The following is a 17,265-nucleotide window of genomic DNA, read 5'->3' as shown; positions in this document are numbered from 1 at the left end:
TCCTTTTTTCCTTTTTCTTTTTTCCTGTTCCCCCTTGCTTGATTCTGCCAAACTTGAAGTGCTGGGGCTAAAATTTTCCATTTTTGCCTCAGATTGATTTTTTGAGAGAAGCTTCAACTCAAATGATGCAGCCATTTCCAAGAAAAAGCTACCTATATATGTTTCTCCTTAAAATTTTATAGCTGCCAATTTTCAAAGCATGAAAATGAAGTCCTGCAGAAATTTTTGCAAAACAGCATTCTGAATTTTATACTTTTTCTTTCGGAATGGTATCTATAATACTTGCCAGAGTTGAAAAATTTTGAAAAATTAGTTTGCATGTATTTGGAAGAACACCCCAGAGGTTTAAAAGTGTGAAGAGTGGGAATGCTTTTGTGTTCTAAAACCATCCTATATTTTGATTATTAAATAAAGCCAAGCCAAATAAAAACAAACAAGAAAAAAACCATCAAAATCCAGAAGGAAATACAAAAGGAAAAGGGGCATTTAGGAAGAAATATCTGAGATTGAAGACAGGCAGCATAAAAACCTTCAGGGAAAATGATATGTGTAAGAACTGTCTGCCTGGATAAAGAGACTGTCTGAAAATTAGCTGCAGTAGTCCTGGAGGCTGGCTGGAGAGACATGAAAAGCTCAAAGACTTGTAGATTTTTATGATCCAGAAATTCATGTAGGTTGATCAATTTGACCTCAAAGGAGACCAAGCTGGGGAAAAGTCAAGGAAAAGGGAAGCCGAGGAACCAGTTATAAATGGGGCAAGCTGAGATAGGACAAAGCAAAACAGCTTGGGATAAAAGGGCAAGAGAGGGAATAAAAAGCTGAGATAACTGGACTGGAATTAATTGGAAGAATGGACAAGAAGATGTGAAAATGAGTTAATAAAAAACTATGAAGATGACAAGTTCAGAGCTCTGTGAAGTATGTGTAAATGTACATTCAATAACTGCTGTTCATTCATATGAGTATCAATGTGGTCTCCCTAAAATTGTGTACAAAACCTCTAATAAAAAAACACATTACTGCAGGAAGAAGAACTCAAAAGACAGCATATGCTAGAATTGAGATCTGCTTTACTTTTGGTGCATTTGTCAGTAGATACTGTAATGCAATGTTCACTGTCTTCACAACATGAATGAGTTCTCACAAGCAGTGAGATTCATTTTGGAGGAGACTTTCTTGGTTCATTTTAGTGCTGCACAGGGATTTGGAGAAGTGACTAGCAGGAAATGGAAGAAAAGGATGATAACTATGTGGGCAAAAAGCACTGTCCTTTGTGCAAAGTCTATGTGCTGGGTATTACCTCTGCCTGTGTCGTGAGGTGGGACTCACCTCCCTGGCATCAGATGCCTGGATCTGTAGCCATCCACATCTGAGCCAATCTGAACTCCCTTCACATTCACTGAAGAAAAATGGGTCCTTTAAAAGGCAATTCTTCTGACCTATTTCAGGTATCTACCGTAACATGAGGCAAGTTGTGCCCTAGAAGTGCCTCTCTCTCTGCTGACTAGAAGGAAAGAGAGATGAGATGAATGCTACTCAGTACTGCTCGATGGCAGGCAATTCACTCAAACTACTCTTTTCACAGGTGGCTACAAATCATAATGTGTGATTTCCAGAATGTAAAGACAGGCTTAGTGCAGTGTTCCACAACTGACTGCTTGACTCTGCCACTTACTAATGTACTTTTAATGGGGTTTTTAAAATGTGAAATATTTAGTGGATCCTCTTCCTTCCACACCTCTTTATTAAATATGAGCCACTTATTTGGCCCCCATTACCATTATTCCCACTTTGCATTTTGAGAAGCAGAACCATGCGTGGTTTTGGAACCAGAATGACATATGGAAATATATGTGGTTTGTGCACTGATACCCATTAACAGGGGCAGGGTGAGAATTGGATATTCCTGTTATTGTACTTAACAATATATATTAATTACTGTAATTTTAAGTTATTATGTATTACAGGTCTGCCAACTGACCAAAACTTCACACTACAGCCATCTCTAAAGCTGAGTAACTACATCTTTTAAATGAAGAAGTAACCAGTTTGGGACACGTAAGGCTGCTTGTATATTCAAAATTTGGCACTCGAAAAGGAAAAATTAAACCAAACAGAATGAAATTAGGCCCCATGATGAGTAATATGGTTGGTGACTTGTGCAGAACAGCTGACTGGTTATATAGCATTTCTCAGACCATCATACAGGTACCATTTGAAAACTTTAGAGCTGCAGCTTCATCCCTCCCATGCAAAGGAAGACAGCAAACATCACCACTGCTCCCTGGTGACCTGACCAGCACGTTTGTTTCTATGGTTAATGAAAAGCTCAGTCAGATATATAACATTAGAAAGCATTAAACAAGTCTCTATTAAATTTTGAAGATTTTTTTTATCTGAAAGGAAACAGGGTAGTTAATTGACCCACAATTAAATAGAAATGACATTTAAAAACCCTGAAACAATCTGCCAGGCCCAATTTCTGTTTGCCTTTTATGGTGTCCTGATAACCTAACTGTCATATCAAGACATAAAGTAAGAATATTCTAAACACAGTAAAAAGACGTTTATGGGTTAAGCCATCCAGAGGGACAAAATGCATATGGCAGACACATACACTTAAGTAAGAGCAGAAAGGTAGTATCAGTATTCATGAAGAAACTTGAAAGGCCTGAGGGAGCAACACAGATTCATAAATGCAGGATCAGAGGAGACGATTATGAGTGTGTTTATTCTGACATTCTGCACAGTACAGATTACACCAGTCCCCTGATTTAAAAAGAGCCTCAGCTGGAGCACACCAAATTCATGAGAATCCCTTAGGTAAGTTACCTGATGGCAAAGTATTATTACAATAACATGGACGTGTTGTTTTATAGTTAGGCATCACTTTCCTGGGTAGTGGTGTTGACAAAACTTCTGTAGCACTTCTTTTAAGTATGGAAATGTGCAGAAATGGAAAGCTGAATAGTTAAATCATATATCTGCCCAAAACCTAGTTTTATATAGCTCCTGATTTTTTTTTCCATAAGAGGGGTAAAACAACCAACAGCAGTAAATTTGAGTCAGTTTCTTTAAAAATACAGAATTGGTTTCAAGGTAACTTTTAAAGAAAAAACCAAAACCAACCAAAAAAAGCATGGAGGCTTATTTATATATAACTACAGGGTAAAGAGGGATTTCTGAGGATAATCAACAAAATTCTAGGCTAAAATACAACTGCAGCTCATTATAATTGGGTGACTTGGAACTGAAATTTTTTTCTATGGAGTTTGATAATTTTCTCGAGTTCAGAATAATTTCCTAACTGTAAATTTTCTGAGAGTATATTCCCCATTTGCATTTGTTAGCACATGTCAATAAAGCAAGGGAGCAGATGTTAAAAACCTCTTCAGGACTGTTTTTCCTTTCCTACTACATTTGAGCCAGCAAAACAGGTTCTGATTACATCGAATACAGGAGCTCCCCAAAGAGTTCTTACAAGCATTCCTTGCTCACAGCATCACCTGCAACTTGGAGCTCTACCAGTGCACCGAGATTTTCCCACTGGAGCCATACATGCCACACTGCTTACTTCCATACAGGAACGTGGATACACTTGTCAAGATCTCCTTTACTATGTGTTTTACTTTTTCCCTTATATAAACTGAATTTTTGTAACCTCATAAAATTTCTTGCCTCCCCTGTTACATTTGACTGCTTTCCTCCTATCAGTTTCTCTTCCTCTAGATTCCCAGGGGATATTTCCCTTCCTTACCACGATTCTGGAGCCAGTCACCAATCCTCACAATATTTATAAACTAACTCACCAGATCACTAAATTTCTGCATCATATCCATCATCTTTCTCACTAAGAACAGATTATTTTGAGAATGTGTGAATCCTTATTTGGCAGCTCTATAATCCCTTTCCCAGCAATGGAGAATGCTGCTGGGTTCCCAGCCTCTGCCACTCCACAGAGCATGATATCAGCATGACTAATAGCACCCAAGTGTCCTGTGTAACATTAAAGGTCATCATCATCCCCGGAGGCTTATGTTCAATTCACCCCGCCCCGAAGGATATTAGTGGGATAAAGTCCCAGATTTCTTTCTTTGAGACCAACCTGCCTTTGGCTTGGCTTTGCTTCAGATCAAAGATCATGTAATTCATAAAAACTTCAGCTGGCAAAAGCACAAATCTTTTTACAGTCACAGATGTAAAGGCTGTGAAGCACTTTAAATGTTAACTCTAACTGAAAATACTGTAAATAAATAATTTGAAACAATAAGTCTTGAAAATGTTCTGGCTGTTGCATATGTTTAGCCAACATAACCACAAAAGCAAACGTTGCACAAGGTGTAAAATGTTACTATGTTGAAAAGCGACTCTTAAGTGTGGCCCAGTAACATTTACAGTCTATTGCTTTCTAATCAAATTGATTTCCTTAATAACTTTTAAGATTTGCATCTTCCCATTGCTTCTGACAGTAAAATTGTAGGCTTTCTGTTTTGTCTATCAGTATTTTGGAGAAGACAAATGAAAATAAAACGTTAGCTCAGCCTGCACCCCAGTCTTTTCAATATTCTCATTGCCTCACTGGGAGGATTTGTCAGTAGTATCAAGGTGGTACCTCAGAGGGCTCCTGCTGTCAGCACGTCCACAGTGCTTCCCATCCCACAAAATGGAAACCAGCCTCTGCACTGCAAACCCGAACCTGTGCCAGTGCCTCTGCACAGGATGTTTGTGCAGCCATCGCTGAAGTCTCAATCAGCAAACAACTGTGCAGTGTTTGCCCCATGTCTGCTTTCAGGTTAACACAACTACAGACGGAAGATTTTTTCATTCTGCCTGGTGTCAGTAGTTATCTTTTAGTTTCCATGGTTGCATTATTGACTCTCAGCAAAGAGAAAACACATGGAGCTCACACACTCTGCAAACACACCTGTTATACTCTTTGTGATACGACCTTGCGTGCCACAGTCCCAGTTAAAATAACCTTGCCAGAGATTTCAGTAGGGAAAACTAATCATCAAAGCTGGCCTTGTGGTTCAAAAGGTAGAATTTTCCACTGGTTTTCACTTGGTCCAAATATTTACTAATAAATAAAATACAATGAGTATACATAGAGTAAGGCTGTCAAATTTCAACTACCCTAGGCAGAGTTCTTGTTTCATAATAGTATTTGTATTGAAATTTGCCATATACTTCCCTATCACACATGGTCTGTTGAGATACTCTGGTGCTACTTCAACCTTCTTTTTGTTTGCACCTGTTCATGGAATTCATTTTAAGCAGCAAATTCTGATCCCACTGGCCAGGCAAAGGACATTTGTTTCTAACTTTTCTCTGCGCAGTTTATGATGCAATAAACTCCACCTACTATTTCGATCAAGTTCACAGACTGTAAAATTTTTCTGCATGCATCGGACTCCATTTTGTATACATGCATGGAATCTGGCTCCTAATATATCTGTGATCCTCCTGAGACAAATGGGTGAGTCTAGAATACAGTGTATTGCTTTGCACAACTTGAGTCAGAATCCTAATTTCAGAGTGAGTCATTTACATTTATCATCAAACAAAACTACATTGGGGTCAAAGTCTGGAGGATTTTGCAGTTACACTGAGGATGGTGAGACATGGTAAGGATGGTATAGAAAAAATAATGTATAAATAACACCCATTCAGACAGGAAGACTGTTTCTGTGAAAGCCTGCTGGTAATAATTCATCTAAAGCAAAATTCACCCTGCTGTCAGAGGAATGACAGCACTAGATTTTGAAATATTGAAGCTTTAAGTTAGCTCAGTACCAGCATCCAGAAAGCTACAGAGTGGTAAGTTAGCAGGCCAAAATAATCAGGTGGGTTTGTACAGTTCGAAGTCCTGAGCTGAGAGCTGGCTAGACCCTCAGCTGTCATGGTTTTTTTACTACAGGGTTGAATGATATGCAATTTTTTTGGCTAGAGTGGGTCCTTTGACATTTTCTAAATTACTCAAAATCTGTACGTTACAACTCCATTGAAGACCAGACAAGCAGCACCATATGCCATAAAAATCAGGCTCTCCTGTGATATGAAAAGGCCCCTTTAGAGGATGAGACCACTTACTGTATGTTGAAAAGCTGGACATCCATCATCTTAAAATGCACACCTGCTCATGCTGTATGTTAACACTTTGTGCAGGTGAGGTAACTATACCCCCCATAGAGCAATCATTATCTTATTGAACATGATCCTCTTTCTTGGGAGGGAAAGTTTGCTTTTTTAATGCATAATGGGGAGTACCTGTGAGGATCTCCAGAAAGATGAGTGAGAACCAACTAGCATTAGCAGTTCAAGAACAACTCATCTGGCAAAAATCAGATTCTGCACACATTTAAGGGAAGCCAAGCTAAGAATCAAGCAGCAAGTGGGATCACAATTACACAAAACTTATGGAAACTTCAGCTAGAGAGACCTAAAATATGTTATTGCTGATTTTTTTGCTTTTTTTCATATAGTATGAACAGAACTGACAGAGTTTTGTTTGCTTAATAGTTTCCATCATGTTAATCCTTCATAATGCCTTCAGCTTTGCCAAACATTAATTGTTGAGACTGGATTTATTTCTTTAATGACACTGCAAATCATGAGACACTCCTTTCAATGAAGTCAGAAAGAAAAGCTTAACTTGACAATGCAGATTCATGTATCCTCATCATAGTTCTTATTTCTTTCAATTTGAATGCTCCTAACAACAAAATCTTCACCATTTAATAGAAAAAGTACATTCATAGTCTGCTTATTGGAGAAAGTTTGAAAGTATTATTTCACTAATCTAAAAGTTTAAAAACCAATAGGCAAGAATGATGAACCTGTGTTGGGTTTTTAATAGGAAGATTGAAGACTATTTTTCTAATTATTTAATGAGCATGATGGTAATGCTGCAGCCTAAAAATGTATTTCCAGCCATTTTCTTGAGAACATTTGCTACAATTTATTTACTAAGGATTGTGTCAAGTAGGCTGCTCAGGCAATATAAAAGTTTGAATTTTGTTGCTCCTATTTAAATTTATTGAAATCTGGCCATTCAGCACTTCTCTAAAGTAATTTCTAAATATGCTCAGGAAAAAAGCTTCTTAGCAGCTTGTAATAAATACTTACAGAGCTGCCACTTGTTAACTGTGGTTCTGCCTAGCATTAGCAGCCCTTTCAGCAACATTGACAGTGATAGCTGCTGAGGCATCAAACACAGAAACCAGGAGTGAAAGCAAAGCCCAACCCAGTCAGAGGCAGTGAAAGCTGGTCCCAACCCAGTCAGAGGCAGAAAGAGGGAGCAGCCTAACTTCAGTTGGAAGTAGGGAATGGAAAAGGAACAATAGTAGATTCAGAAGCAGAAATAAGAGAGGTGAAGTTGCAAACTTGGAATAGGAACTGAATAACATGAGTATAGTTATTCTATGTTTTTTTAAATTGTCCTTTTTCAGTATTTTGGTCCCAAACCTCCTTTATTGCATATCATCCCAAATATGCAGTGAGAATGCAATTATTAATTTCCTCCTTAGCTTTTTAGTTTATTTGGTTTTAATCCTTATGATATTTAGTAACTCACAACATCATTTGCCTCTCACCATTAACACCCCTTGGAAATCAGGTACATTATTTGTTTTTCAAAGACCATAACAGAAGATTCAGGCCTTCCTTGGCAGAAATGTCATTTAACTCACCATTTCTGAGACTGGTGGGTGTCAGTGAGACAAGAGGAGGCATAAGGAATGGATTTATTCAAGTGACTTCAGGAATCCTCTAGAAAGGAGGCCCTGGAATCCCTGACACCTGCTTGGCAAGCTGAGGCCAAGGGCATAGAGAGGGGAACAGGAGGGCTCTGATGGCCAAGAGGCTGCTCCCACTCAGGGGGACTATAGGATCAGGGTCTGTGGATGCAAAGGATCCAAACTGTGTTCTGGAGAGAGCATGTACATGGCTTTTAAACATTGGAGACAACACAGTAAAAAGCTTTTTTGAGATTTTCGTGCTCCAGCCAAGAGCTGCATGCATAAGAGGGGATTACGGCTGCATTTCTTGCTACCAAGTAAGATTCGAGCAGATAGACTATATGATATTTCAGTGTCCTCTCCATGCCTTTAGTGGGACAGTTTCAGGGCTACTCAGGGGTAGAGCAGGGCTGCAGGTATCCACTCATAAAGGCCTGTGATGAAGAAATCATCAGCAGGCAGCACTGGCAGCATAACTGATGCTGGACTCTTGCTCTGGCTGCAGAGCAGATACGCTGGTCCCTGCTGTGAAGATCTCATGCTTATAGGAGTACTGAATACCCTTCAGTTGGAGTAATTCAGATGAACAAAAATAGCAAGGCTTTAATATTTCCTAAAACTAAGTTTCACAAAAGGCAGGGAGGGCTAGCTTTCTCTTAGGGTCAAGTTTTGCTTGAACTCTTCCAGAAATATCCAAGTTCATTCATCCTGAAAGGTAAATGGATCATGCCTTGATATAATATGGTCATTTATGTGCCTCATTTCCCAAGACCTAATGCTCCCAGTGAACGTACTCAAAACCTGTAAGAATTCAGCTTTGGTGTTTCCCTTTAAGGCCTGTTACAACTCTATGGATTTTCCTTTTATTTTTTAAACATAAAAGTTAATCTATAATTTATCTTTGAAGCTCATTTGGCCTACTAACTGTGTTTTATGAACACTGCAAAATTTCTGTGATTACAAAAGTTATTCTTTCCCTGAAAATTGGTGCAGTCTGAAAATCAAGAGATCAGAGCCAGGTACTTATCCACTTCCCTAATATTAAGAATGTGAGTCATCCCATTGCCATGCCTGTTTGTTGTTGAAGTGGGGCCTATAGACATATGAGAGCATCATTTATTTAATGCATTTGTCACTCGAGGAAATTGCAGATCATTTGGACAGGATTATTCGTCGTTTCTTCAGATCTCAAGAATGGAGAATCTTTACCATCTAATGAAGAGATCTTCAGACATTACAATGGCTGAGCCATACCCAGATATACATATTGTAAACATCGATCACAAAAATACAGCCAAGCAGGCAACCTGCACAGATGGCGAGAACGCGTGTGAACCTCCTCAACATTTCATGTGTATCTAAGGAATCAGCTAAGCCCAATGCAGCATCCAGCATTCAAAGCCCAACAGGCAATTTTCTGTTGCTTCACCAATCACCACTAAAAGAAGAAAGTTTACTTTTACACAGGTGTGTGAAAATTTTGATTAAGTGCTACTTGCCACCTTAAAATCAAAATGCATTTAAACTAATTGCACATTCTTAATTTTTTTCCACAAACTGGCTACTGAGCCCCCTCTCTGACCTATGACTGTGTACATCAATACATATGTATGTTGTTTTTCCCAACTATATACGTTATTTATGTAATTCAGAGAAGGTAAGAAAAAAGACCAGAAGGTTTGAAAGAAGACTCAGGGGGTGCTGCATGAGCTTCCCACCTCCTGAGTCATTCCCCTGTCTCTCCCAGTGTGTATCATGCTTCTAAAAAAATAATGGAAGGAATGATTTTTCTCTGTCATGCAATATGGAATGAATTTTTTACAATAAAAATTTCATTCTTATATATGTAAAACAATTCACAAAACATATGTGTTTCATATAGTACATGCAGCAGTGCAAAACCATGTTTAGTCACAGACTAAGCCCTCCATTCTGTCTTTCATCAGGGAGAGGCTGTTTTGGGAGATGAGGGAGGGGAGAATCCTGTTAAATCTCCCATGCCTCACAGAAACAAAATGATGCATTTAGGAAGTAAGGAAAGCCTCGGTCTGAAGATGGTATAAAGAAGCAACAGCACATTTCTGCATCAGAATTGTGCAATCCCAAGGATGCATTTGTGTGCTTTAAAACATCCCAAATTCGTATTCTGAATAGAGCACAGTATAGCCTCCAGCAGAAAAAGAAAACACTTGTGGATGACCACCTCAAACCAACAGCAACAAATTACCACAATCAGAATGAAAAACACAAACACAAAAGTAATCCTTATTATACACATGCAAGCTTAAAAAAAAACATAGGACCAGAAAACTCCCAAGAGAAACAACATTTTTATTATTGTGCTAAGACCTAATTAAATACTGTGAAAAAACCATGCAGTGGCAAAGATGGCTATGATTTCCTCCCTTCTTGCTCTATTAATATTAATTGAAAACTAGGTGTGGCAGCACAAGAGAAGAAGCTTGGTATAAAACAACTGAAATTTGATGTCTAAAGCATTCCAATTAAATGTAATAGTGTCTTACCTGATTAAAAGAGAATTAAAAACCATAGCATAATAAATATCCATACACTTGTAGATAGATGATGAGAGGCTCGTTGTACTGCAGGTACAGGTTCGTGGGCAGAGAGGCTTGTAAACTCTTAATTTCACTGAAATGAAAAAGGAAAGAAATAAAGAAAGGATCTCCCCCATAAAAGCAACAAAGGAACCTCTGCAGTATTCTGTAGTCTCTTCGCCTGCTTCCTGTTCTGAGATTCACTCCTTGAATCCCAGCATCGATCCGAAAATTGGTTGTGGGGGAAATGAGAAGTGGGGAGGGAGGGGAAGCAGAGCGGAGGGGGAGGAAACGAGGCGGCCGCGGGTTCTGTGCTGGCTCCCCCTGCCGGCACGGCCCGAGCGCGCCGGAGCCGCACCCCCTGCCCAGCCAGCGCCGCGTTGGGAGGGCACTCAGCCCTTCACTGTACGGCTCCAGAAGAAAGCAAGAGTCATGAATGCTTACCAATGCTGGAAAATTGGCTTGAGATTAAAACTGCCCAACTTTTTTTTGTTGTTGTTAACATTGAAGTAAGTATATACATCAATATACAAATAATTGCAGAAACTCAAGGTTCTGCCAGATATCTCTAATTTACCATGTACTAATGCACTTAATGTTTAGAAATTAAGAAGTAAATCTTTATCCAGAACTCCCCACTATAAAACAGTAGAAAATAAGGGTGTCTGCTATTTTTCCTTTGATTATTGATTCTGCAAAATAAAAGTTACATTTTTACCCTCATTGAAAGACAGAGGAAAAAAGATCATTATGTAAGACAGAAGGAATGGATGCATAGAATTCGCCAGGACTATTACATTATTGCTCAATAAAGAGTTTTTAAGGTGATCTGTTTTACTTATTTTAATCCAAGGCTTTGTTGCATTTTATAGAATCTTGAAACCAATCTTTGATACTCTGGATACTACTAATTGTTTTAAACTAATATACAAGTTCACTGCCTCACCCCAGTTGTGTCTAGCCACAATTCCCATAATAGCAGTGTTGGATTTACTGTTACTAAAGGATACCTTATACTGGAATGCTGTGTAGCTGACTGTTTCTACTTTTATCTTCTATTTGGATCATGTACACCTGCTCTGTCTCATCACACAGCAGCCACCTGCATGCAGAGTTGGCTCAACAGCTCTCAGCTGTGGAGGAAAATTTAATCAAGCCAAAATGTTGGGTTTGGGGGAGGAACAAATGCAGGAGTTAACTAGGAATGAATTTAGACGAAGACCATGGATTTTTTTTAGTTAGGTTCCATGATCTAAGTCATTACAAAAATCACTGATCTCAACACAGGGAAGTAGCTGGAGGGACAATCTCTTTGAGTAGCAACTCATAGTTATGTCAGCTTAAACCATTCATCTCAGTTATCAAAAACCCTTGGAATGTCTTCAGAAAAATTATCCATTTCTATGCTTGTTCAATCCCTACAATGATATCTTGGATCATATAAGAACTCCAAAGTACTAAAATAGTTCAAGTAATGAGAATAATACGTCAGAATGCCTACTGCGTGAGCATGGACTGAGCATCTTAGAAATCCTATTGTCACACAAAAAATACACTTTAGACTGACTTTGTTTTACGGATTTTTTGAAATATAGAATACTGTTTTATGCAAACCCAATATTTATACCTTGTGGAGGATTTCCCCGCGAAGGCGCCGCCCGCAGTGAGCGCTGTCCGCGGTGCTGCAGCTTGGCCGGGCTCTGCGGGCACTGCGCCTCCAGGGCCCGCCCTCCCGAGGGCACGCCGCAGGAATTCCGTGCGCTGGAATATACCTGCACAGCTTTGTATAAATATGAAAATGCACTATGAATGAATATAGGCCTACTTGAAACATCAAATGGGGAAGCTTATATTCTAAGCCTAATTCTAAAGTTACTTCTTGAATGTACTTTTCACAAAACAATAACTTAATTGGAATATGTAACATTAAAGTTTCAAATGTTAATTTGGCTTACTTCATAAACCAAAAGAGCTTTTAGTCTGTCGTTCTGTCTGTCTGTCTGTCTATCTATCTATCTATCTATCTATCTATCTATCTATCTATCTGAATTAATAAAATCTGAACTGAGATAAAACTGTTACAAGAGATTTGGAGATTGTATGAACCTTTATTACTTATACTAATATATAATTCTTTGCAGTAGAGTAGAAAATTAATTTAAAGTGTACTGGTAAGAAACATGCATTTCAGCTCCATTATAAAGATTATTTTCTCTCATTAACTGAGAAACTTTTATTCTGTTTTATATTCTGTAATCTTGATCCTTCTACAGTCTATCACAGTCTTACTTCTTTAATCTGGAGGACAAGTATACCTTAGTGGTAAAGCTCATTGGCAAAGCAAGATTTGATTTTCTGTATCTTCTGTGAAGAGTACAGTGAAAATGAGATATAATAATATCTCACATATAACACAATAAAGTGCCACAGTAAGTCAAAGACAATAGACTTGTAACTGCTGAAATTCACAGGATTTTTCTACATTTACATTTTCCCATAAACCCCTCATTTTCAGTGCAAAACATTTACTTACATGTCTGTGAGAAAATCAAGAGGTTTTGTATGAAAAATTCGGAAGAGATTCAGAGAGATTCCAGCAAATCTCTCAGAGCAGATTCTAAATCTCCTAAAGCTCTCCAACAACATCTACAAACATGGTTTATTCATGATTTTATTTAACATATCAATAGTAATTATAGTAAGTATATAGGAATGAAAACAATTATCCGTTGAACAAATCTCATTTTATGATTTTTTTTTATTTAAGTGTGTAAAACTAGGATAGCCGGTAGAATCTTTCTGCTTATTCAACCATGCTGATAGAGCTTGTTTCTACCAGAAATTTCTCTTTGCCTCTCAGAGCTTGTCTAACAGTCATCTGCATAAAAAATAACCATTCTATTAAATCATGCAAAAACATTTGCCCAGAAGAGATGGAGCAAAAGGTCAAACTCCAGTTTCCACAGCGCATGGGATGTTAAGCTTAAGGAGCAATGCCTGCAGCTGTTCTGGCCCATAGACACTGATCTACGCCTGTCATTTACATGCCTCAAAGAAATAGCTGTTTCACATTTTTAGAAACATTTATTTTCCTTTATATCCCTTTTAATCCACAAATCTCTTAGTCTCAAATGCTAGATCTGAATCTCTGAAGTGATCAGACAAAAGACAGGTCTGCAGATTGAACAGATTCCTAGTTCCTTGATTTGTCATCTTGTTAAAAGACATAAATTAATCTCAATCAAAAGTTATTAGAGTTTGTTATTTAGTTCTGATGTAATCATAAAGCCTGTCATTCTTGCCTTTAAAGTCTGAGAGCCATCTTTGCAACTTACTCATTGAAGTGAAACTGAATGTTAAGGTGATTCTAAATATGAAGTGTGATTTTTTTTCTCTTTTCTAGAGTTACTTTAAGAGAAATTACTCTGTTGACTACTAAACATCAGCAATCTTTTAATTTTGTCGCACTACTTTCATATCTAAAATCTTTGCATCTGAGGTGTATTAGTGCAGGCTGCCAGATTTTACCTCTGCCTAAGAAAGATAGTTTTGGAACTTAAAAGATTTCCAAACATTTTTCTATGTAATGAAAACTATTTGGTCTTGGTAATTACTTGTGAAGAAGGGACTATTTTGTATCACATTCATAATGCTTTCAAAATGTGAAGGCAGTAATTTCTTGGCTGCCTTTTAATGACCAACAGTGAAGATAGATTTGAAAAGGAATGTGTACAACAGTTTCTGAAAGTACGTATCACTTCCATCTTTGCTCTCTTTGACACTGTATGCCTATAGTACCACCATGAAGGCATTAGTTTGTGCTTACTTTGCAGTTCAGTGCACTGAAGAGTTTACATGTTCTGTATCCTTATCATTTTTGGCTGAAAAGCAGATCAAAGTACAGTTATTTTTCTTTAACGTCAATTGTCTGAAATTTGTTGTCATCTCTCTGTAATATATTTTCATGGCTTAGTTAAAAAGGTATGATTTTTACTGCAGAAAACTCCTAGGCACTCTGAGATGTGGAGAAACTTTCTAGTGGAAAATCAACTTGGCAAGCATGTGTTATTAAACAAAGCAATTATTCTAGGCATTCCAGCTTTTAAAGGCTAGCAAATAAATAAGTTATAACTTGAGGTTTGCTTAGCAAAACCTCCCCTCTCTGCAAGTGATGATTACCTTTCATCTGACCAATTAAACCACATGACTCAGTAGCAATAAATAGAATGAAAACATATGAATGCAATCTCTCTGTTTATAGGTGTCCTGGGAGGACATTATTAGATTTTGTTACTAGCTCTGAGAGCACTAGTGCACTTCTTACTGAGGTATCATTTAATTCATTTCTCCACGTCTTAAAATCTGCCTATCTTAAATTGTATTTGTTCACTCTGAAATCGATTGCTTGCATTTCATCTTTGTTTATTGGCCTTGTCATATATACATATATATATCTATATATTAGATCCTTTTGAACATGGTCTGTGTCCTGTGAATATATGGTGCCTGAAATAGTAGCTTCCAAGGCCTGGCTGGTCTCTTTGGACATTACAAAGAATATTAAAATATTTCTTGACTCTTGATCTCTATAGCTTGGTTAGCTAACAAAAAATTATCTCCATTTCATAGGTGAGGAATTGAGACACATACATACATTAAGTTCTGGAAGTTAGATGAGAAGTTTGCAAGCCTTAGATACTGAATTCTTATTATCCAAGTCAGTTCCTGCTCCCTGTTCTAAGCCTTATTGCTCACATAAATATGTAGTGTTTTTTAGAATCCCTCTAAGCTGTTGGCCTGTATCTGTATAAGTTCTTAAGGTATATTACATGTCATGCAAAAAAGTATTTCCTAATAAATTAATTGCCTTCTGTGACTCTCTTGTGTCATGCCAAAATAAAATAAAAAATCATATCAAGCAAGATTAACAAGATTAAAAGGAATGTAGCTTCTAGCAATCAGAAATTCCTAAACTTCTGCGGTGGCAGCAGATGCAGTGCCTGCTGCATGCTGGAGGATAGAAACATCTAGAAGATACATGGTGGGAGAGCTACATCTTTCCAGTTAACCTATGGAACTTTTCATCAACTCACCAAGTAATTAACAATGCCAAGTGAAGTTGGCTGTGAAGCTCCTGAAGCCAAGCAGTGTGCCAGCTACATCCACCTTAGCTTGAGGATCACTGGCATAAGGAAAGAACCCTTTTTATTGACCTGTTATTCTTGTCTGTGGCTTATTATCTTGGACTTAGACTAAACAGACAACAGTCTCACATAACAATCTTATTTCTTCAAAACAGGATTCCTACTCTTTCTAAATATATGAACAGTGGGTGCATATATAAACAGAATATTTTAAGACATCTCTAAGCTGTGATTGCTGTGTACATCTTGTTCAGCTCATGATAATTTTATAAGTGTGATTGTAGTTCATCTGAAAGTTGTAACCTGAGGTCAGTGTTTTGGAAGCACTTAGGCACATATGGAAGGTGGTTGGGGTGGTTTATCCTTTGTGACTTATTTTTCCTAAACTGATGGAATTATCACAACTGAATCCATTTGTGTATGGCCTTAGTATTGGTTTTTCTACAAGAGTTGGTGGACTCTTAACTATTACTTAATAACATTCATGTTAAAATAATTTTATTATTATTAAAAGCTACAACCATTAGAGTACAGATTGCTAATCATATATCTTTATTATGATGTTAGCAATAACTTAAAGCAGCTAATTATTCAGCTAGTGTGCTCTATGGCGTTAAAATATTTTAATGGTCAAAGGCTTAAGTTACTATGAAGTCTTTATACTTTTAATTGATCCTATACAAACAGAATATTATGTTATTACTGATGATCCCATGAGGATGTGGTGTTGAGGTGTATCCTCCAGCTTGTCTTTGTCCAAAGAGGTTATGCATTTCTGTTCTATAGTACTTAACTGCTAGCCACATTTTGTATTTTCTTTCCTAGTTTTCAAATTCCACATGTGCAATCTACAAGTTTTTTAATAAAAAAACCCCTGTAGAAACTGATTTGCAAGTCTACCACTGATCTTCATGAAATGTTAGACCAGATATTTCCAATGCAGTTCCACTTCCCTAAATTTTACTTACCACTGTATACAGCAGTGAAATAAAAATAGATTCTGAAATAAAAGTGCAGATTATTAATTGGAAAGCCACTATGTCAGGTCCAACACTTGTAAATATGCATTAATAGCTGGTACAAAATATATTAAAAGCAGGGGGTTTTGATTCTGCAGGTTAGGGACAAAAGGGGGGAAAAAGAGAGAAACCAAAGATGAAAAACAGTTTTCTACAGTGCTATCAGCCTGTGTTGAATTTGAATTGAAGTCAGATTCATCACACTTAGCTAAATGCTGCAATTTTGGTCACTTTCAAAGGCTAATACAAGTAAGTAGTTGAAGTTATGACATCATGATTTGTATTTTGGTGCATTTAAGTACATGTTACTGTTAACAAAAATGCCTGAAAATTAATAAAGAGACTTATTGTCTAAAATTAATTGCATTCATCAAAAAAAATTGATGTTAAAACAAGCTGATGATTGCATTACTGAAAACTTACTTGTGAGCTATGTATAAGCCCTTATGAGACCTGATACAGGTTCAACACTTCAAAACTATTTGTCTCTTTGGAACTAAGATATTTCAACATTTGTATTTCAGCTGTTTAGTTAAAACTGACTGAATAGCTTCACATTTACTTAGTCATTACTAAGAGCATAAGTGCACCTGGGGCAAGATTCCCAGACAGATTGTTTAGAAATGTCAGGGCTTTTCAAGCTGGATTTTTAAATGCAATTTCTGAATTGAACTTTCAATGATGATTCATTAAAAGTTGTACAAATAATTTAAATTGAAACAAGTGTCAGGCTAGCATTGTTATAAATTACTTTTGTGAAAGCAGCCTGTTTGCTTAATGACCATTTCTGTTTTCCAGATCTGGCACT

At 37.4% G+C, this 17,265-nt stretch overlaps 1 protein-coding gene across 4 annotated transcripts in view; it reads right to left on the bottom strand.

The window, feature by feature from the left end:
* The window catches only part of LOC139674813 (sodium channel protein type 2 subunit alpha), a 76,361-nt gene extending 65,772 nt beyond the window's left edge, over positions 1-10,589 (bottom strand). For 3 of the 4 annotated variants that reach the window (XM_071561605.1, XM_071561599.1, XM_071561604.1), the window contains exon 1: positions 10,262-10,589. The gene's annotated coding sequence lies outside the window, so the exon portion shown is untranslated. The remainder of the gene's footprint in view (positions 1-10,261) is intronic. The other variant, XM_071561603.1, reaches the window with a different exon arrangement.
* Positions 10,590-17,265: the final 6,676 nt, after the last annotated feature.

The sequence above is a fragment of the Pithys albifrons genome, chromosome 8 (assembly GCF_047495875.1).
Source record: "Pithys albifrons albifrons isolate INPA30051 chromosome 8, PitAlb_v1, whole genome shotgun sequence".
In the NCBI taxonomy this organism is placed as follows: Eukaryota; Metazoa; Chordata; class Aves; order Passeriformes; family Thamnophilidae; genus Pithys; species Pithys albifrons.
The sequence above is the reverse complement of the archived record's forward strand: the minus strand, read 5'-3'. Positions and strand labels throughout refer to the sequence as shown.